The sequence below is a fragment of the Pinus tabuliformis genome, chromosome 7, assembly GCF_031772625.1.
Source record: "Pinus tabuliformis cultivar Carrire ecotype Pingquan chromosome 7, CPIR1, whole genome shotgun sequence".
Taxonomy (NCBI): Eukaryota; Viridiplantae; Streptophyta; class Pinopsida; order Pinales; family Pinaceae; genus Pinus; species Pinus tabuliformis.
In genome coordinates this window covers 262344478-262367266 of record NC_142293.1, presented here as the reverse complement: position 1 = coordinate 262367266, position 22789 = coordinate 262344478, and the positions used below count along the sequence as shown (strand labels likewise).

At 35.4% G+C, this 22789-nt stretch overlaps 1 pseudogene; it reads right to left on the bottom strand.

The window, feature by feature from the left end:
* Window positions 1-17867: 17867 nt before the first annotated feature.
* Window positions 17868-19670, bottom strand: LOC149246851 (polyadenylate-binding protein 8 pseudogene; annotated as a pseudogene).
* Between the last annotated feature and the right edge of the window lie 3119 nt (window positions 19671-22789).

The window sequence follows — 22789 nt, the reverse complement described above, 5'->3', positions numbered from 1 at the left end:
TGTGTGTCCTTTGGTTAATTATCACGGGGGACCACATCTATGGACTACTTTCACAACGTCATGTAACCTCAAAGAAAATGTGTTGATCATAGTTTTTTAACTTGGGAAGCATGAAGGAGCGATAGTAGGTGGAAATAGGAACACTACAACTACTCCCCTAATGGTACTAAATACACTTCCATATATCCCCACTGTTGATATGTGAATTGATTTTGGAAGCCTCCTCCATACGATGATCCATACATGTACTACCCCTACGAATGCACTCTTGGTAATAGACGATGCCCCTGTGAACTTAAGCTCACTGATGGATCTAGGAAGAGTGTCATGTATCTCTCTCTTGCATAGCAAGGAGGGGTAACATGGAAAAAGACACAACCAATTAGTGCCACTGGCTATGTCAGTGAGAATGGCGAGGGAAAATTGAAGTTGTGTTCCTATAAAGGATAAACAAGAGTAACCCAAAGAAACAACCCACATAAAAAATCCTCCATTAAAGGAGCATGAAATGTGATGGAGAAGATAGATGATTGAAGGCGTGGAAGCACAAAGGGGCCATAGAGAGCCCTGAGAATGGGAGAGAGGAGGGTTTTTGGATTAAGAATATCCCAGAAAGAGATTGAAGAGAATACATGAGAAGGGTGCTACAAGAGCAAGGAGGGAGGAACTAAAAAATAGAAGGCCCAAACACAAGAAAATATGAAGAGTTGACCAACCTGCAATAGGACAATGAGTGTTAAATGAGAAAAATTATGCAAAGGATACAAATATTAGTAATTTGGTTTTGATGCCACAAACATGAGAGTGAAGCAACTCCCTTGAATTTATAAGTACCCAATTGAGAATGCATTATTTTATTAGTCATGTGCATGACAGGGAAAGGATGTGTATAACAACATGAAAAACTATTCCTAGTCATTGTTGGTTCACTGATAAAGTTTCCTTGCTCTCCAATTTCATCAATACTGAGCTTGGAATGAGGTTGTGAGCTTGGATCATGATGACAATGTTGGATACCGCCAACATATAGGGGGTCTCCCCGATTTAAAGTCCTAATTAGACCTCACATTGTTTGGAGTAGGAGCCCCATTTATAGTATCGACCGAAGCACCATAATTATATGTTTTTCCTTGGTTGCAATGAAAAAAATAAGAGATCACACACATATCCTTTGAAATCAACAAGTAAGTTTAGACTATGAAACACCAATTACATTGTGTAAATGGATACATTCATGAAAGGGGAGACAAGAGTGATTTTCTAGGAGGCAAGTAATAGTATTATCCTAGGAGAGCCACACAAGAGAAAGGAAAGATTCATTAGTTATCTAGTGGGGGAGAGGGAGAGAGGGGGGGGGCATGGCGGGGAGAGGGAGAGAAGGGGTGGGGGAGAGAGGGAGAGAAGGGGGGGGGGGGGGGGGTGCGGGAGTGAGAGAGAGAGAGAGAGAGAGAGAGGAGGAGGAGGAGGAGGAGGGAGTGATGGGTATATAGATAGATTGGAGAAAGAGAGTGTATGTTCTAGCGGTGATATAGAGATACAGAGGGAGATAAAGATATATATGGAAGGTGAAGAGAGGGAAGAAGAGAGAGATGGAGAGAGGGAGGGAGGAATAGAGAGATTGATATATATGGAGTGAGCGAGTGTGTGTGTTTGGGGGTGGCATGAGATAGAAAGATAAATAAGGAGATATGGAGGGAGATATAGATATAGATGGATGGTTTGGGGGGGGAGAAGATTTCTTGCACTAGATGCATTAATTTCAGTGTAGATAGTGATTTCTAATCCTATTTGATTGCTTGCACTAAATGCATTAATTTTATTGTAGATGTCGATTTCTAATGATATTTGATTGCTTTCGATAGATGCATTGATTTCGATGTTGATGATTTGTAATCCCATTTGATTGCTTGCACTAAATGCATTTGTTTTATTGTATATGGTGATTTATATAATCCTATTTGATTGCTTGCACTAGATGCATTAATTTCAATTTAGATGTTGATTTCTAATCATATTTGATTACTTCCACTAGATCATTGATTTCAATGTAGATGATTTCTAATCCTATTTGATTGCTTGCACTAGATGCATTGAATTCAATGAAGATGGTGATTTCTAATCCTATTTGATTTCTTGCAATAGATGCATTGATTTCAGTTTAATGTTGGTTTCTAATCCTATTTTCTTACTTGCACTAAATGCATTGATTTGAGTGTAGATGTTGATTTCTAATCCTATTTGATTGCTTGCATTAGATGTGTTGATTTCAGTGTAGATGTTGTTTTCTAATCTTATTTCATTGCTTGCATTAGATGCATTGATTTCAGTGTAGATGTTGATTTATGATTTGATGTAATTGGATTTATGATGGTACATTAATTTTAAAGTGGTTGGATTAACAGTGTGCATTGATTTTAGTGCAAGCACAAAAAATTATTGACAATGTACATTGATTTTTGTGTTATAGTAATTCAACCTGTTAATATTGGAGAGCAAGAGAGACAAGGTATGATGTTTACTACAACAGCTCGAGCTAAATATTTAAATGGTTTACAATTTCAAGTATCCTTTTCATATAATCGATATGAAAAGATGAAAAAACTAATAACGGTGACAACATTATTACCTTGTCACTTTGAATTCCAAATTTTTATTTCATCATTTTTCATCATTAAAGTTATTAACAATATTTATCATCTCAACAAACTGAGATAACTAAGCAAATTTAAAATTAAAATGACCAGATCAATCTCAAACATATTTATCGTATTTAAAATGATTATATTAATATTAGATGTATTTTCATATTATTGATGAAATTAATCATATATTCAATAGATTTTCCTTGGCTGCACACGACTAAACCCAACCTAAATCCATCTTAACTCTGGATCTATCTAGCACTGAGAGGGATCAAATACCTTGAGGTGCAAACCTTTCCTCAATTTTTGCACTCAAAAAATAGGTTTCCACCTTGAGATATTTGGTCCCTCTCTCCCCACTTATAGAGCCTAAGGAAAGTCTTATATAGAAATAACTCCTTTTGATTGGGTGATTTCATTCAGAACAAAATTGTCTACTATGTTGGGGAGTCTACCCTAATATTATTGATATCTCTTCTTATCCTTAATATTTTTGTTTTTGTTTGCTTCCTTCATGTTCTTTGTTGTTGTGCAAGCTCATTTGGGTTTGCTTTAGTCCCATTGACTTGAAACCTGGTTAGGTTTCATTTGATTTTTTGTTTCAAAGTCATATTGCTAGATGGATGTTGATTCAAATCTAATTACAGAGTGTTTGGCCTTAGGGATGCTTATTAACTATTATTAATATACATCTAAGACTTTGTTTAGCCACTATTTAGTCAACATTCGTACCTATAATTTGATTTTTGTAGGGTTGTTCTCTTAGGACTTGCTTTGAGTTTTTATGTTTGTGTTGCCTCTTTGTTTTTCAGTTAAGATCTATCTCAGATCTTATTGAGAACTATTTCTTTGATTTAGATCAAGTTTCTTTCTTATTTAAGGGTTTCTTTTCAAGTTGTTTTGCTTTGTTTTTCGAGGGATTTTCCCTCATATCTTGTTGTCATCTTTTAGATCCGTGCTCCCTATGATTATATCAGTTCATATTTATTTTAAACCTACATTAGAGATTTTTTGTTGAAGTGGATCTTTTTTATTCTCTAATTTTGGTGTTTCCATTGTATGGTTTTGTTTGATATTGTTTGTTTTTAGTGGCATTCTTATTTTTGGTTCCTTGATTGCTTTTGAGTGGTCTTTTGTTTGCAAAGCCAAGTTTGGGATTTTGAGTGCTTAGTGTACTTCTGTTGTAGATAGCTCTAATGCTATGCGAAAGTTTTGATACCTAGAAGGTGTTATGAACCTAGTTAATTATTCTAACTATGTATACATGTCAAAATTAATTTATCAACTAGAATTAATGAATAAAAACATGAACAACACCATTAATCAAATAAAACTTCTAGTGGAGTACGCAAGAAACCAATCACATAAGTAACACACCTTCTTTTGACAAATGACCCTGGAAAAACCTTAATGTTGGGAAAACCAAACTTTTGTTGGGCGTGGAGCTTGCTTACCTTCCTGATTCAAATGTATTATTTTAGTTTTGTTTAGATCCCATCCTCGACAAGGGAAGTGTTGGGGGATATTCCCCCAAATAGCACCACTAAGGGGGTCCAACGGGGGGTGGAAACAATTCTTTGGAGCCCCACCTCTAGATGATGTTTGGGGACAATGCCCCTGAAGCAAATACAAATCTCCTTGTAAAATATTGTAATTTTGTAGTCAATATAGTCATTCATTAGGCGAAAGGTATGACGTTAGAAGTTATGTTAATTTAGGGTTTTTTTCCCTTAGAAGGAAACCCTTGTTTTATATGAGGTAATTTTATTGTGGTTGACCATGATTTTGTGTGAGAAAAAGAGAGGAGACCGTGTGAGAGTGTACAGGACGTTATAGAGAATTTTCTATAGGTTGTATCCCTTTAGTTTGATAAATAATATAAAAGGAAGGATTGATTATTTCTCCATTAATGTAGCCCAAATTGGGTGAACCACATATATCTGTGTCTCTCTTGTTTTATGCTTTTATATTTTTTTTGTTTCTGCATTATTTTATGTGTTACATTGCTCTGTTATTTGATTTTATAATATTGAATTGTCATGAGGACTAGTTGTCTTGTAACTGTAATGTATTGTGTCATGCCATTTATAGTTGAGTCAAGGTCTAAGCATTACAGTTTCTATGTTTTAATCTTTCTTATGAGTACATTACATTGAGGATTGCTACATGTGTAGGTTGATGCTGATTTTGTATCAAGAGAGTGTGGCTGGGGTTTGTATTGTAAATTATTCACCAATCCTGATGGTTACACAAGATGAACTTTTCAATACTTTTATGCCTAGAGGCTGTGCTTCAGAAGTATGGTTGCATCTATTGTTAATGATGCTATGCTGTGTTTCTTTCTCTTCACAACTGAAGTTTGTGTTTTTTTATGTTATCAATATGGCGATGGATCTATGTTATGTGATTGATTGCAAGAGGATGGCTAATGGTATATTATTGGACATTGTCATGTGTTGATGGAGAAATGCTACTACAAATGATTTTTATAGCCTTATGATTTTAATGTTTCTAACTATTGATGATGCAATTTATTAGTGTTGAAATACGTTGCTGATGACAAGGATAGAGTGGTTAGATTTGTGAGGGTTGTTTGTACTCTTTTTGGTTTACAAATGTTTATTCCTTAATTTTTAACACTGTTGCTACTGCTAATAGTGAATTTTTAGAGATTAATGAGGGTTTTCATATTTCAACCATGTATGGGCAGTTGTATGCATTGTTATAACATTGCAATTTTAGTGTTATAGCCTTGTACTCTCATTTGGAAGCCTTGTATCATTATTGTTTATCACTTGGTTTGTTGGTTGATTGGTCTTAGTGCTTACATGCATAAAGGAAAGAGTGATCATAGTGTTGTCATGCAAAGAAGAGAGTCTTTAGTATTATTGCATCCATGTGTGGGCTAATGGATTCATTGCTGTAAATTTGTATTTATTATGATATAGACCTCTAAATCAGACCATATCCCCATAATTTCATGTAATTATTTGGTCATTTGTGATTATGGAGTCAATAGTTACTCTTGGAGTAACCTCTTACATGTGGTAAGGAGGAAATGGTAGTGGTAGAAATGTTGCATAACAAATCATATGAGATACTTGCAGCTCCTAGTACATCTTCAAGAGGAGCATATTCAGTGCCAAAATTCCATGATGTTAACATGATTGGTTGCTAATCAAAGGCCTTTGCAAGCGAGTCATATAATGTTGGTCCAATATTTAGATTGTTACCCTTTTCCATTGAATTCAAAGGGGGAGAGAGAAAGAGGCAGATGATATGGTGTTTGTAGGAGGTTGCCATCAATGCCAAAGGAGGAGTATGTTGGCATGATGGAAGGTTTGTTTGTTGGAATTGATGTCAATCTGCTTATGGTGACTCTTATGATGCTAAGATTTTGTGTTGTACTAGAGATGAGTCATCATTGTATTGATGCAGAAGTACTTGGCCAACTAGGTTCTCGTGATCCATGCTAAGATGTTTTGTCATCTAGGCTCTCTTGATCCTAGATAATGTAGATATTTTAGTGCCTTATTTTGGTTCTCTTAATGCTTTCAGAGGAGTTCCATAGGTTTGGACACAACCTAAAGATATTGTAGGAGGTCTAACATGCCTTGGAGATACTTGCAATTAAGGTTTTGGGCGGAAAAGGGGCTAAATTCAGGGTAACATAGGTAATAGAAGGGAATCGTGCATTAGTAACTCAATTTTTTAATATGAAACCTATGTTACCCCTCCATCCAACCCTTTTCATAAAGGGAAAATACATGTTATCGTCTATATGGTGAGAAAATGGAATACAACCTCTAGAAAACCAATGTTTTGCCTATGGTAATCAAAAGAAGGTTCAATATAGTGGTTGATTTAGTCACAATTGATCGTTTAATTAGATTAATATAGTACATTATATTACATTTATGTATTTAAGGTTTGGATAGAAGAGGTTGTTGATGGAGGAATGCATTCTCCTGTTTGTGAGAGGAATCTCTTGTTTGTGAGAGGAAGAGGACAGGGTGATGTGTACCTGATTGCAGAGGTCATGATAGAGAGGTGTCTTTTTTCAGTGATGTCTATCTGATTAGATTGAAAAGATCATGAAAGTGATTGTAGAGAGACAAAGTGCCAACAAATTATTGTGATTGCAGGGAGATAGTGAGAATTATGCGGACTTGTAGCAGATCAAGTATAGGCAAAGATTAATAGCTAATAGTTTCTTATTGCAGGTGGCATGTTTCAGTGATTGTTCTACATGTTGATTGATAGAGTATAATTATTTTTCGAGTGTATGCTTGTTGTATAAATGATTATTCATTTGATACTAATAGATGTTTGCATGCCTAAGTCTTTTGTGAGAACTTCCAGTGAGGTGTATGCTTTTGAGTATTCACAGTGAGGATTCATATCGTAAGAGAATTTTGCGTTTGTGATAGAGTATATTTGATTGGTATTATGATGATGCCGATGTATTTTTGAGGATGTTGTGTATATTCATAAAATGCTTGTTTTTGAGTTGATGTGAGAGTAGAGATTTGTTTAGAGAGGATTGGTATTGTAGTGATATGTTTTCAGTTGATGTTGTATTTGGGGTCTAGCTTGAAACATTTTGAAATGTGGCAATAGAGAGATTAAGGCGGTTGTGGCCTTTATTCGATGGTGGTTGAATAAGTTAGGGATGGTGGATCCTTCCATTAGAGGCTGGAGAATTTTCTCAGGGAGTAGAGGCTTCCTTCCAGTGCTGGATGGAAAACTAGTGAAGGTGGTGGCATTCAGTAGGTGGTGGTCTGTATAGTTTATGGGAGTTGGGGCTTCCTATTTGGTGGTGGCCAAAAATTTGTAGAATGATTTGTGGCTCCTATCTAGTAGAGGCTAGCTGAATGATGTAAATCTAATTGAATGAAAAATTAATAAAAGAAAAGAAACAACACAATGGTTTTTCTGATTTAGGTTTTCCACCTAAAATCTAGTGTCCCTATGTGATGTGATTTGTGTCTCATTGTACATTATTTATTTATGTGTTATGTCTCTTATGTGTTGATTCTTGATGAATTTGTATGCTCATATTTACTGCTTATATGTCGGGTAATTGATTTTTTTAATATATTGGCGAAATATTTTTAATGTTGCTTATTTTCTATCACTATTGATTCATCCCCCCTCTCAAAAGTGACCCTAGTTCGAACACACAAAGGTATGGTAGATGGTTATATAATTCTTAAGTTTTCTAAGTGTGAATATGGAAACAATTTTTTTTTGTTATTGTGTAATTCAATTCTGATGGTGAATATTTTTTCCTGGCATAATAGATGGCATATGACTTATTTCCTTCCTCTTGTCCCAACATGGTTCCAACAACAATGTGAGAAGTGTCTGAGGAAATATGGAATGGAAATTCCCAATTAGGTCTATGTAACACAAGAGCTATAGGCACACGTGTCTTTGACTTTGACAAGCAACTTGAAAATCATTAGTCCATAATAATGATGCATATTTTACCAGTAACACATATAAAGGGGATGAAATTTTAGAATAATTTTCAATGAAACAACCGTAATATCTAGTTTTTCCCATAAATATGTGTACCTATTTCTATGTTTTTGGGAGAAAGTAGGCTCAAGATGACCTGAACCTTGGCTGATTCAACCTAAATACTAGTACCTGAGACTAGATGTCCCAAAACTACTCCTTTTTTCATTATAATGTGGCACTTTTTTGTACTTGATGCAAGATTGGCCATTATATAATGCTGGAATGTTTTATCCAAATTAAATAATGCTGGATTGAACTTAGTCTCATACAATGTGGAATCTTCCATATAAATTTCAATGTTGTCATTAATCAAATAAGAAAATATGCTTAATATTTCCCGTTCGAAGGTATCATGTGCATTGCGGAGGTCAAATGGAAGAACAAGATATGTGAAGGTGCTATTTGGTGAGGTGAAGAGCCTCTTCTCCTAGTCCTCTACATAGAGCTGAATGTGATTATACCTACTAAAACCATCAAGGAAAGAGGAAAAAATTTCCATGATAGTGTATGCCAGATATGACCAATAAATGGTAGAGGAAAATAGTATTTTTGTGTTTCTTTATTCAGTTCACAATAATCTACACATATTTGAAACTTGCCATTCTTCTTTGGGACAATCAAATTAATTCGTCAATTTATAAATATATTGTTGACCTAAATAACAACTACAAACATCGATAAAGATTAAAATACATTGAGAGATAATTGAATTTTCATTTAACTATGGAGCCAACTTCATTGAGGTACAACTAAACTTTGATATAGTAAAATTTTAAGAGTTCAAAGGGATATTTAAAAAAAATGATTGATGATTAAATAATCAATGGAGACTATCCATATAATTCAACTCATGCATAATGAATGAAGTCTATTATTATCTCTTGCCATAATAATATCCTAGTCATAGAATGCACTACCATGGTCAAGTATGATCATTCTATTTTACCCAAACATAACAAATGAAATGGTGACATTTATCCATCTCATTTTATTTCAATTCCCACTATGACTCCCTATGGGTGACCTTTATCATTGGAATTTAGGTTTGATATGAAATATAAAACCCTATGGTTCAACAACAAACCTTGTTTTCTCTCTACACCTTATAATAGTTGCATGTAGGCACTACATCTAAGAATGAATGAAAACATAAGAAGTAAGGCCACTTGTAAATACTAAACTAGAATATCAATCTCTATAATTTAATACCAAATTTAAATGGCACCCACTATCACCTTGTTAGCTCTATCTATAACTAAGTAAAGGATTTATTTGAATGAAGAAAGATAAAAAATTAAATAAATTCGTATTGACAAAAGTCCTAAAAGACGGTTGAAAGAAAAAAACTGAAAACTAGATTGAAAACAAAATTGGAAACTCTATCAACCTAACTAGTAGAAGAATTGATATTTTTTGACAAAAAAATCAAGAAAATATTACTATTCAGTTTTAGTAAGGGTATCTAATAGTGTCAAATATACTTACGTATTGGAAATAATAATTTCATTGATTTAAAATTGTGGTTTAGATCTAGTCATGGCATTTGGGAAAGGACACGAAAGGAAAGAGTATAAAGCCTTGATTTGATAGAATTGTGAATATGGATAATTTCTAGAATGCATAGAAAATAAAATCTCCCAAGTTTTTTATGACATATATCTCAACCTATTTTAGCATAATTTGACACATCTCTTATTTATTGTAGTAATGGAATCTTGAAACATATATTCTATGGTTCCCCTAACAAATCAAACTTAGTTCGTGGAGATGTTTTCACTATCGCTAGTGTTTTTGAATATGGGGGAGTAACAGCTTGGAGGACCGGTGTCATGTTTTCTTGAGTGGCTCTTTCATAGTGGGGGGCCTAAGAAATAAAGGAAAGCAGACGATCATGAGAGGAAAAGCGCAAGTGACAAATGTAGAGAGAAAAATTAACATTGAGTAGAGTCTAATCCAAGTAGTTAGGCATTGAAGGTGGATAAGATTTTGGAAGGAGGTGAATAAAAAACAATAAACAAAGAGGGTGATCTAACTCAGGAGGGTGCAAAGAGGGTGACAAAGAGCCAACTCGAAGTAACACATAGGAAAGGGAAATTGCCCAAGGGACAATATCAAAGAGAGACTTATATGACCCTAAAGAAATATGAGTACCAAGAGGAATGCACCTGATGATAATGAACTTCAATTAAATTTTCTATATCTTAATTTTTTTAAAATTAAAACAGAGCAGACGATCATGAGAGGAAAAGCACAAGTGACAAATGTAGAGAGAAAAATCGACATTGAGTAGAGTCAGATCCAAGTAGTTAAGCATTGAAGGTGGCTAAGGTTTGGGAAGGAGATGAATAAAAAAAACAAACAAAGAGGGTGGTCTAGCTCAGGAGGGTGCAAAGAGGGTGACAAAGAGCCAACTAGAAGGAACATAGAGGAAAGGGGAATAGCCCAAGGGAAAAGATCAAAGAGAGACTTCTTTGTCCCTAAAGCAAGATGAGTACCAAGAGGAATGCACATGAAGAGAATTTTGAGTGTGGAAATACCATGAAACAGTCCAGAAATGAAAACAAAGACCAAATTATGGGTGCTACTTATGTTAGAGCGTATTAGGAGAAAATGCACAGAAGTAATCGAATAGTAGAATGAGCAATCTTAATTCATGCAAGAGGAACCATATTGTAAAGCTGCATTAGGAAGTTCAAGCCCAAAAGGGGAATGGAATAGTTAGGAAAAGCATATTCTTCAGTTAATCAAATGTAAATTTCCTTCATTGCAACAACTCCAATCCACGTGGAAGGTTAGTTCTTTTTTGGAGTCGCTAATTCTTGTCAGGATATAAAAAACATCCTAGTGAGAACTCGAGGGGGAGAGGTGATAGGACACCCAAATTATAATTAAGGAGAGCCAAGGATTGTGTTTCAGTAGCACAACCTAGAATTGAATAGCATAATAATAGAATTGAGCCATGGCGAGGGACATAATAAACCACAATATAACTCATTAGGGCTTCCCACAACTGGAGACCCTACGAGATATCTAGGAGAGTGATTGTCATTCAAAACTAGAGAACCTATTGGCTATGTAGAAGAGTGGTTGTTTCCACATCCCCCAACCTCTTAGCTATGTGATGTGGTGGAAAACCTCCCCATCCCCCCTGCCCCACATTTTTCTCCATAAACACCCCATTCCAAAAGGTTGTATTTGTCTACATGAGCTACCAACATGTATCATTAAGGGAGGAGTCCTTTAAGAGGTTCAAAGTGGAGGGCAAGGCTAGAGATGTGTCTAAAATTACATGATCAACAAACATATCAATGAGTATATCTCTAATAGTTAGTAATTTAATAGTTTTATAGATTAGTTTGAACAAATACATGTTTTGAGTTTTCTAGAATAAGTTTGATATCAACTATTTATTATGCATCTTATTTAATATTATTTTGAATTAAGAATTATAATTAATGACTAAGTTGATTCAATTAAATTTTCTATAATTAATTAAGAATTATAATAAGTTGATTCAATTAAATTTTCTATATCTTAATCTTTTTTAATTAAAGGAGAGCATACGATCATGAGAGGAAAAGCACAAGTGACAAATGTAAAGAGAAAAATTGACATTGAGTAGAGTGAGATCTAAGTAGTTAGGCATTGAAGGTGGCTAAGATTTGGGAAGGAGATGAATAAAAAACAATAAACAAAGAGGATGGTCTAACTCAGGAGGGTGACAAAGAGCCAACTAGAGGAACATAGAGGAAAGGGGAATAGCCCAAGGGACAAGATCAAAGAGAGACTTATTTGGCTCTAAAGTAAGATGAATAACAAGAGGAATGCACTTGATGAAAATTTTGAGTGAGGAAATACCATAAAAGAGTCCAGAAATGAAAATAAAGACCAAATTATGGGTGATAGTTAAGTTAGAGCATATTGGGAGAAAATCTACAGAAGTAGTCGAACACTAGAATGAGAAATCTTAATGAATGCAAGAGGAACCATATTGGGAAGCTACATTAGGAAGGTCAAGCCTACAAGGGGAATGTAATAGTTAGGAAAAACATATTCTTCAGTTAATCAAATGGAAATTTCCTTCATTGCAACAAATCCAATCCATGTGGAAGGTTTGTTCTTTTTGCAGTCACTAATTCTTGCCAGGATAGCAAAAATGTTCCTAGTGAGAGCTCGAGGGGGAGAGCTAACAAGAGACCCCAATTTTAATTAGGGAGAGCCAAGGGTTATGTTTTAGTAGAAAACCTAGAATCCAATGGCATAATTATTGAATTGAGCCATGACACAGGATATAATAAACCACAATATAACTCATTAGGGCTTCCCCACAACTAGAGACCCAACAGGCTATCTAGAAGAGCGATTGTCATTCAAAACTAAAGAACCTCTTAGCTATGTGATTCATTTAAAATTGTGGTTTAGATATAGTCATGGAATTTGGGAAAGGACACGAAAGGAAAGAGTATAAAGCCTTGATTTGATAGAATTGTGAATATGGATAATTTCTAGAATGCGCAGAAAATAAATTCTCCCAAGTTTTTTATGACATATATCTCAACCTATTTTAGCATAATTTGACATATCTCTTATTTCTTGTAGTAATGGAATCTTGAAACATATATTTTATGGTTCCCCTAACAAATCAAACTTAGTTTGTTGAGATGTTTTCACTATAGCTAGTGTTTTTGAATATGGGGGAGTAACAACTTGGAGGACCGGTGTCATGTTTTCTTGAGTGACTCTTTCATAGTGGAGGGCCTAAGAAATAAAGGAAAGTAGACGATCATGAGAGGAAAAGCACAAGTGACAAATGTAGAGAGAAAAAATCAACTTTTAGTAGAGTCTAATCCAAGTAGTTAGGCATTGAAGGTGGATAAGATTTCGGAAGGAGGTGAATAAAAAACAACAAACAAAGAGGGTGATCTAACTAAGGAGGGTGCAAAGAGGGTGACAAAGAGGCAATTCAAAGGAACACATAGGAAAGGGCAATTTCCCAAGGGACAATATCAAAGAGAGACTTCTATGACCCTAAATAAATATGAGTACCAAGAGGAATGCACCTGATGAGAATGCACTTCGATTAAATTTTCTATATCTTAATTTTTTTTAAATTAAAGGAACACAGACGATCATGAGAGGAAAATCACAAGTGATAAATGTAGAGAGAAAAATCGACATTGAGTAGAGTCAGATCCAAGTAGTTAGGCATTGAAGGTGGCTAAGATTTGGGAAGGAGATGAATAAAAAACAACAAACAAAGAGGGTGATCTAACTCAGGAGGGTGCAAAGAGGGTGACAAATAGCCAAGTAGAAGGAACACAGAGGAAAGGGGAATAGCCCAAGGGACAAGATCAAAGAGAGACTTCTTTGGCCCTAAAGAAAGATGAGTACTAAGAGGAATGCACATGATGAGAATTTTGAGTGTGGAAATACCATGAAATAGTCTAGAAAATAAAAAAAAGACCAAATTATGGGTGTTACTTAAGTTAGAGCGTATTAGGAGAAAATGCACAGAAGTAATCGAAAAAATGCACAAAAGTAATCGAATAGTAGAATGAGCAATCTTAATTCACGCAAGAGGAACCATATTGGGAAACTGCATTAGGAAGTTCAAGCCAAAAAGGGGAATGGAATAGTTAGCCAAAGCATATTCTTCAGTTAATCAAATGGAAATTTCCTTCATTGCAACAACTCCAATCCATGTGGAAGGTTCGTTCTTTTCTGGAGTCGCTAATTCTTGTCAGGATAGAAAAAACGTCCTAGTGAGAGCTTGAGGGGGAGAGCTGATCGGAATCCCCAATTATAATTAGGGAGAGCCAAGGATTGTGTTTCAGTAGCACAACCTAGAATCCAATAGAATAATAATAGAATTGAGCCATGGCGAGGGACATAATAAACCACAATATAACTCATTAGGGCTTCCCACAACTGGAGACCCTACGGGATATCTAGGAGAGTGATTATCATTCAAAACTAGAGACCCTACTGGATATGTAGAAGAGTGGTTGTTTCCACATCCCCCAACATCTTATCTATGTGATGTGGTGGAAAACCTCCCCATCCCCCCTCCGCACTGCATTTTTCTCCATAAACACCCCATTCCAAACGGTTGTATTTGTCTACATGAGCTACCAACATGTATCATTAAGGGAGGAGTCCTCTAAGAGGTTCAAAGTGGAGGGCAAGGCTAGCGATGTGTCTAAAATTACATGATCAGCAAACATATCAATGAGTATATCTCTAATAGTTAGTAATTTAATAGTTTATAGATTATTTTGAACAAATACATGTTTTGAGTTTTCTAGAATAAGTTTGATATCAACTATTTATTATGCATCTTATTTAATATTATTTTGAATTAAGAATTATAATTAATGACTAAGTTGATTCAATTAAATTTCTATAATTAATTAAGAATTATAATAAGTTGATTCAATTAAATGTTCTATATCTTAATTTTTTTTAATTAAAGGAGAGCATACGATCATGAGAGGAAAAGCACAAGTGACAAATGTAAAGAGAAAAATTGACATTGAGTAGAGTGAGATCTAAGTAGTTAGGAATTGAAGGTGGCTAAGATTTGGGAAGGAGATGAATAAAAAACAATAAACAAAGAGGATGGTCTAACTCAGGAGGGTGCAAAGAGGGTGACAAAGAGCCAACTAGAAGGAACGTAGAGGAAAGGGGAATAGCCCAAGGGACAAGATCAAAGAGAGACTTATTTGGCTCTAAAGTAAGATGAGTAACAAGAGGAATGCACTTGATGAAAATTTTGAGTGAGGAAATACCATAAAAGAGTCCAGAAATGAAAATAAAGACCAAATTATGGGTGATAGTTAAGTTAGAGCATATTGGGAGAAAATCTACAGAAGTAGTCGAACACTAGAATGAGAAATCTTAATGAATGCAAGAGGAACCATATTGGGAAGCTACATTAGGAAGGTCAAGCCTACAAGGGGAATGTAATAGTTAGGAAAAACATATTCTTCAGTTAATCAAATGGAAATTTCCTTCTTTGCAACAAATCCAATCCATGTGGAAGGTTTGTTCTTTTTTATAGTCACTAATTCTTGCCAGGATAGCAAAAATGTTCCTAGTGAGAGTTGGAGGGGGAGAGCTGACAGGAGACGTCAATTGTGATTAGGGAGAGCCAAGGATTCTGTTTCAGTAGAAAACCTAGAATCCAATGGCATAATAATTGAATTGAGCCACGACACGGGATATAATAAACCACAATATAACTCATTAGGGCTTCCCACAACTGGAGACCCTAAGAGCTATCTAGAAGAGCGATTGTCATTCAAAACTAAAGAACCTCTTAGCTATGTGAGGTGGTGGAAAACCTCCCCCCCCCGCACCCGCTCCCCCCACCTTTTGCTCCAAAAACACCCCATTCCAAACAGATGTATTTGTCTACATGAGCTACCAACATGTATCATTAAGAGGGGAGTCCTCTAGGAGGTTCAAAGGGGACGACTAGGCTAGCTATGTGACTAAACTTCCATGATCAATAAACATATCAATGAGTATATCTCTAATAATTAGTAATTTAATAGTTTTATAGATTAGTTTGAACACACAAATGTTTTGAGTTTTCTAGAATAAGTTTGATATCAACCATTTATTATGCATCTTATTTAATATTATTTTGAATTAAAAATTATAATTAATGAGATATTGTAGTGAAGCATTAAATCAGAAAATAGTAATAATAGTAATAAAAAAAAATTATGATTAAATAATCAATGAAGACTATCCTTATGATTCAGCTCATGCATAATGAATGAACTTTATTATTACCTCATGCCATAATAATATGCTAGCCAAAGAATGCATAGACTCCCTATGGGTGACCTCTATCATTGAAATTTAGGTTTGATATGCAATATGGTGACCTCTATCATTGAAATTTAAGTTTGATATCAACTATTCATTATGCATCTTATTTAATATTATTTTAATTAAGAATTATTATTAATGACAATAAAATCACACTAAATATGATTTTGTGAAGAGACACTTTGCAACCTAGAATAGGGTATATGTAGTAATGTGTTAGATGTGATATTGTAGTTAAATCATAAAATAGTAATAGTAATAATAAAAAAAGAGAATTTTACCAAGAGGAATGCACCTGATGAGAATGCACTTCGATTATATTTTCTATATCTTATTTTTTCTAAAATTAAAGGAGAGCAGACGATCATGAGAAGAAAAGCACAAGTGACAAATGTAGAGAGAAAAATTGACATTGAGTAGAGTTAGATCCAAGTAGTTAGGAATTGAAGGTGGCTAAGATTTGGGAAGAAGATGAATAAAAAACAACAAACAAAGAGGATGATCTAACTCAGGAGGGTGCAAAGAGGGTGAGAAAGAGCCAACTAGAAGGAACATAGAGGAAAGGGGAATAGCCGAAGGGACAAGATCAAAGAGAGACTTCTTTGGCCCTAAAGCAAGATGAGTACCAAGAGGAATGCACCTGATGAGAATTTTGAGTGCGGAAATACCATGAAACAGTCCAGAAATGAAAACAAAGACCAGATTATGGGTGTTACTTAAGTTAGAGTGTATTAGGAGAAAATCCACATATTGGTAATCATAGTATTAGATAACTTCACATTTAAATTGAGTCAGTATTTTTTTTTAATACTTTATACATTTATATTTCAATTTAATTTTGTAATACTTACAAACACATTAATTCATCAATTTATGAATATATTGTTGACCTATAAACAACTACAAACATTCATAAAGATAATAATACTTTGAGATATCATTGAATGTTCATTTAACTTTGGAGTCAACTTCATTGAGGTACAACTAAAATTTCGTATAGTAATGAGTTTAAGAGTTCACAAAATATTTAAAAAAAAATGATGATTAAATAATGAATGGAGACTATCCTTATGATTCAACTCATGCATAATGAATGAACTTTATTATTACCTCATGTAAATACTAAACGAGAAGATCAACCTCTACCATTATTACACTACTACTTGTCCTAAGTATTATATGAATATTTTTATTTAATACATAGTGATTACTACATTATATCCTTAGTTGTAATATACTATTGGTTTTAATTTTGCAAAGTGACTTGTTGAAAGCCAATTCTTAATGAAAATAAATTTGAACACACAAATTTACATGGATACTTTCCGTGGGAACCAAAAATGGGAATTCTAGAAGATTTTTAATTATATTGTTCATTCCAATATTCCAATATAATATGTATAGATCATCACATCCATAAATCCAAATCCATTAACCTTATATTAGAATACAAGGACAATTCCAGAACCAAAACTAAAAAACCATGAGTTGAACTAGTAGACCATTAAAAACTAAAATCATGTGTGGAAAATTGCTAAAACCAATGTGCATGATTAGCTCTAGGAACACACATGTAATTGTTACACAAGCAAGAAGTCAAAATTGGAACCCACTCATCCCCAAAGCATGTAAACATGTAATGCAAGACTAAAGAAAAAAATTTAACAAAAAAATCGCTGCTAAAAAATCTTCACTTTAATTGTTAAGAGTCTTTATTTTAACTCAAAGAAATAAACCCAAGGGCCAACTTAATATAATGTATAAATATCAATTTCTAAGACTAAAATGCATAATTAATGAGACCAAAAATATATATATTACAATCAAAATATAATTAAACACTAAAGAGTAGTAATGTAACTATGACAGAGGTGGTGGTTGGCCATGTCCATAACTTCCACGATTGGACATGGGGACATCAAACATTGGTTGGTTTAGTCCATAACTTCTTCCATGAGAAAAATTAGGAGGTATCATGTCAATTGGGTGAGATAATATAGGACGTTCAGGAGGTGGTATCATCCCCATCCCAATTGGATGATATAATATAGGAGGTTGAGGAGCTTGTACCATGCCAATTGGATGAGATAATGTATGACCTTTGGGAGCTGGTACTATACCAATTGGATGATATGATATAGGACCCTTGGGATTGCACATGGGGATATGGGTACGCCCTGTTGGTTCCATGTCAATTGGATTAGGCAACTCGGAGAAATGAGACTGTAGCTTTTCTCTTCTCTCCTCTTTTTGTTGGGAGAAATGAGATTGTAGCTTTGCTCCTCTCTCGTCTTTTTGTTGAGCCAAAGCAACATAAAGAGATAATATAGGACATTCGGGATTGCACATGGGGACATGGGCAAACGCTGTCGGTTCCATGCCAATTGGATTAGGCAACTCGGAGAAATGAGAGTGTAGTTTTTCTCTTCTCTCCTCTTTTTGTTGGGAGAAGTGAGACTGTAGCTTTGCTCTTCTCTCGTCTTTTTGTTGAGCCAAAGCAACATAAAGAGGCCTGCCCAGGACAACTTTCTTATTCATTTCTACCAAAGCTCGGGATGCATGATCAGGTGATGAAAATGAGACAAATCCTGAACCTTTACTATGTCCATGAAAATCCCTCATTATCTTGCATGAAGTGATTGTGCCATAAATAGAAAACAATTCTCTCAACTTGTTATCATCTATGCTATCATCCAAATGTTTTAAATAAAGATTTGTTCCAGATTGTTGTCTCAATTCAGATTTCTTCAGTGCTTTTCCGACGTACCATTCTTTGCCATCAATTTTCTTGCCATTTAAACTCTCAACGGACTTTGCTGCATCATCGACATTCTCAAAATTGACAAATCCAAAACACTTTGACTTCCCTGCTGCATCTTTCATCACTACCGCACTGATAATTGTTCCATACTCATCAAAGTATTTTCTTAAATCTTCATCATTCATGGACTCTGATAAATTGTTCACAAAAACATTTTTAAACTTGCCTTTTCCATTTGTTTGTTCCTCTGGCTCTGGTTCCTTTTTCATTTGTTCTCTATCCTTCTTTTTCGCCAGCTTCGTTTGTTCTCTCTCTTCCTTTTTCATAAATGGGCCAACATAAATGTGACTGTCATTTATCAAAGTACCATTCATACATTTAATTGCATCTCGCGCTGCTTCGTCTTGCTCAAAATGAACAAATCCATATCCTTTAGATTGCCCTGATGCATCTGTTGCAATTTTGGAAGAAAGAATGGGTCCGAACACAGAGAATTTGTGATAGAGGGTTTGATTGTCTACTGCTTTGTGAAGATTTTTAATAAATATGTTTGCCAACCCACACTTGCGGATACTGGGGTCACGGTGTGAGTACATTATCCGAATAGGCTTTCCATTAAGGGGTGTAAAATTTAAGCTGCGTAAAGCCTCTGTGGCATCTTCAGCAGTGCTGTAATTGACATATCCATATCCCAGAGAACTCCTGGTCATGGCATCTCTATAGATGCGAACACTGACTTAGCGACGCCCAATGTTAGCGACGCCCAATGTTAGAGATTTGGGCCGTACTGATTCATTCGCTTTCTCGCTGCCCCCATTAGTAATAACTTCCTTACTGTTACTGCCATTATTAATAACTTCCTTACTGTTACTGCCATTATTATTGATGATTCTCTCGCCCATCATTAATAACTTCTCTGACATTAACAACTGCGTGTTGTTCTACGGGTTGGACTTTAACAACTACCATTTCTGCGAGTCTCACGGCAGAAAATCGATTCAATCGAAATAAAAATATTCAAAACCCACCACTGATATGTTTTGATCTTTTGGTTCTTGGTGGCAGATTTATCGATTTTGCAACGTAATCAACTCCTTCCTTGGCACAACCTGTTTCAACGTAATCAACTCCTTCCTTGGCACAACCTGTAGTGGTGATATACAACTCAATCGTGAGAGTGCGGCACCAATTCAATCGTAAGTGTGCGGCACCAATTCAATCGTAGTGGTGATATATACATATTTAAATGGGGCGGACGGAGCTTTGGGTTTTTCTTCATGAGTCGGCTAGTTGGCATTTGAATTGGAAATTTGGGTTTTTCTTCATGAGTCGGCCATGTAATTGAGGTGGAATGGAATTGGAATTATTGAGAAACTTCATGCATGTGAGTGAGGAGTATGATTTGGCTTTTTATTAATATTTTATATAAATTATTTTTTTCTTATTAGTATGATGTAATTTGAACATGGCTATATGGTGTATAGATTTGCAGACATAGCATTAATAAAAGTTTAACTATTATGTGATTTGAAATATGTATGGTACTTTAAAGGAATTTGATGAGCTATATCAACGCGTATTTTTAATCTAAAACCACTAAAAAACCAATAAAATAATTAAATTGATCATTGAAACCTTGGATTAAAGGCATTCTATATAAGAATGTGACTAAATTTATAATTGAGTTCAATAAAAAGATGATTATTTATTGCATATATAATATTCAAGATGTAAGCTCTAAGGTGAAAAACAAGCTTGACTTTATAAGTGATACATTATAGCTACATACAATTGTAGGTTCATGGTCGGGTACATTTCTAAAGTCTGAGATGAAATTAGAGCTCGGCATAGAAACCAATATGTCCTTTTGAAAGTCATTTACCTCATGCCTTAGATCATGGTCCAAAACTCACATTAGTCTCTTATCGATCATATTTTATGATGCATTGGACCATGCTTATGTAACTTCAGTTGAAAGGTTATTTGATATATTACAATCATATTCCCACATTTGCAAGACTATGTAGTTTGAAGTCAACGGTTAGCCTTACTAATAATTTTATTATTATTTAAGATTAGTTGTTCAGTGTATCCTATGGTGTGGTGTGTTGACATAAGCTTCGCGTTGAAGACAAGCTATGAATTTATTTGATTTTGTTTGCAATTATTCACATAGATGGTCATATATTTGATTTTCCTTTTATATAAAACTTGCTTTCAAAATATTATCTTTAATAAAAGAAAAAATACAATTTCCTGCAGTAAAGCATAGTCCATTGTTGACCCCTTTCTACTAGATGTGAACTCTCCTCTTTTATTTTTATCTACTATGCTTTCAATATGCAAAGAAAGCAACTATAGTGATCCATTGATTGTAGCATAAACATTGGAGACACTATCATCTAGTTTATTTGCAGATGCAACAAAATTAAGTTCTATCCCCTGCCACATAGATTGTTGGGATAGGGTCCCCTAGGGTCGGTTTTGGGGCAAAAAGCCCAAGTTTTGATGTACAAAATTTAAAGTCTCCGCAAGTTGTCGACGCGGAGCGTGTGAATAGTTAAAGTGTCATAAAGGGTTTTACCCTTCTGTTATGTAAGTTGAGTCAGCTTTTGAAGATCTATCCATGGCCCGCGCACCATGGGATTGTATAAATAAGTGTGTCTTAGGATGTCTGAGAAAAGTAATGAAGATTGTCTATGGGAGAAGTCTAAAGAGTTAGGGAAGAAGGGTAGAGGAAAGGCTTTGCAGCGGAGTGCGCAGAGGCCTAGAGTAGAGTTCGCAACTGAGTGCGCAAGGAAGTCTTAAGTCTGTAAGCAGAACTGAAGTATTAATAAAGAGATTATTCCAGAAATTCTTGTGTTTTGTCTACTTACTTCTGTTTTATATGAATGCATTTTACACTATGATGAATGACGGGTTTATGAAATAATATTGTATTTGTTAGGGTCCCACCCTAACCCCCTTATTTATGTAATGGGATCACGTCATAGTCAAGAGTCAATAAAGCCCATATTAATAATTGTAAGTGGTTAATCCGCAATTAATGACGGAACCACAGTTAGTTGCAAATGGGCCGTAGTATTAGATAGATGGTATTAATAAAACCCACGGTATTGGTCCGTGGTATTGCATGTATGAGTCATATATAAAGGATAGAGACTCCCTACGAGGAGCATTGTGTCTTATTTTGTAATCGAGCTCTGCTCTATTGGAGGTTGCCCCCTCGAAGAGGCAAGTGAACATTACTCTCTGAATAATAAAATCATTGCTATTCTGTGTTCTGGGTATCTTTTCTTCGCATATTCTGTATTTGGGTATCATTTTGCAGGTTAAGAGCATAACAAGTGGTATTAGAGCACTTTCCAGGGCCGGTGGGATCTCCATTTCTTAGCAAATTTTTTTTTTGGCTAGAGACGTGTTCCGGCGTCTTTAAACCACGGGATCTGTCGTTGAGCGCATAAACCTGCGGATTTGGGGAGGCATGCATGCAGGAAATACAAGAGGTGGTCACGTCTGTTGGACTCCCTTGTAACCCCTGTGGGTACCCCTTCGAGTAGTAGCGCATTAGACAGAACCGCGCACGGACTGTCTTCCACGTACCCTCTGGGTATATCGGAAGCCCCCTAGGCTCCCTTGAAACCTCGCCATAGATAAACCGTCGGCCATCTTGCGGCTACAGTACACCGAGAACAGCACTCGGAGAGATTACTCGCCCGTACGATAGGGTAGTCGGGTTGTACGGCTAAGGGTACGGTCGATCCTCCTTAGTTAGAGCCTTGAAACATTGGGCCGAGTACTACTGCCAGACCCTTATGTATATTGCAATCTGTAGCACCTGACACTCCTCAAGACCATAGTTCCCTTTTCTATCGGGGGATCACACATCATCTCTTCCAGATCCGCTTGTGCAAAGGGGTGCAGCAGCAGCAGACATCAGTCCCGCAGTCTCGAGTTCGCAGATCAGCCATTCCGATCTATTAGATCCATCAGATCCACAGAAGCAGTCTATTCCGCCGCC